The sequence below is a fragment of the Microtus ochrogaster genome, chromosome 8, assembly GCF_000317375.1.
Source record: "Microtus ochrogaster isolate Prairie Vole_2 chromosome 8, MicOch1.0, whole genome shotgun sequence".
Taxonomy (NCBI): Eukaryota; Metazoa; Chordata; class Mammalia; order Rodentia; family Cricetidae; genus Microtus; species Microtus ochrogaster.
Genome location: NC_022015.1, coordinates 16,680,494 through 16,681,540, shown reverse-complemented (window position 1 = coordinate 16,681,540; position 1,047 = coordinate 16,680,494). Strand labels below are relative to the sequence as shown.

Here is a 1,047-nt window from a genome sequence, read left to right as displayed (position 1 = left end):
AGGAAGGTAGAAAATGAGGCTGGCAGCTCAAACAAGCATGAATAAAGAACATGATGAAAGCAAGAATAAAATTAAGAAAGAAAGAATTGATGGCTAAGAAATCATAAAATATTGGACTGAGGAGATGGCTCAGTAGGTTGTCTTGAGTTGTGGTATTTTATCATAGCAATAGAAAAGACCTAATGCAGATCCTGAGAACTTAGGTAACAAGTAGGTTTAAGTGCAGGGGCATCTGCAATTCTTGTCTTGGAGAAATGAAGACAAGAGAATCCCCGATGCTCATTGGCTAACCAGCCTAGCCCAATCAGGGAGGTCTAACTTAGATGAGAACCCTGGGCCTGAAAATCCTGGAGAACGATTGGAGAAGATCATTGTGGACTCACTCCAATGTTGACCTCTGACCTCCACAAGCATGCACATTTCTCATACACATACACCACAGATAAGTTCCAGACCTGCCTGGGCTATGCAGTAAGTGTGTTTCTCAAACAATAATATCAAAAAATAAATCTGTTTGCTGTGTTGACAAGTAGTTCAGAGAGTTGTTTTGTCCAAAGAAAGAAGGGTGTCCCTGCTTTTGAGCAAAGATCAAGTGCAGTGTCTGTTCTTATCAGTTTAATATCCGATATTCCTCTATGCAAAGAAATAGAAGAAGGGAAGATGAAATGGAAGAGACATAGAATGGGGAAAACTGAAGAAGGGAAAGGAGACAAGGCTCTTACACGGGAAAATTAAAAATATATAAAAATACTAGGGATACATTTGCAGGGTGTTTACCACTCTCAGGGTTAGAGGAGGTGTTGGGGATAAGTAACTGTGTAAAAGACATGGCCTCCACACACAAGTTTCTATTTGGCATATGTGATTTTGAGGTAAAATACAACCTAAACTGAGAGTGCTATAACAACCAAGAGTTGAACGAGGGGTGATAGCAAGGTCAAGGAACAAGTTGAGGCTGGGTATAGAACTGGGGAGGTTTTCTTACGATATGACACCCAGATCAAAACCTGGAATGGGAATTCTTCAAGCAGGGTGTTTGGAAAAGCA

General features: G+C 40.6%; 1 pseudogene; it reads left to right on the top strand.

Annotated features, from left to right (window-relative positions):
- The first annotated feature begins 568 nt into the window (after positions 1–568).
- On the top strand, positions 569–645 carry LOC113456586 (annotated as a pseudogene).
- Positions 646–1,047: the final 402 nt, after the last annotated feature.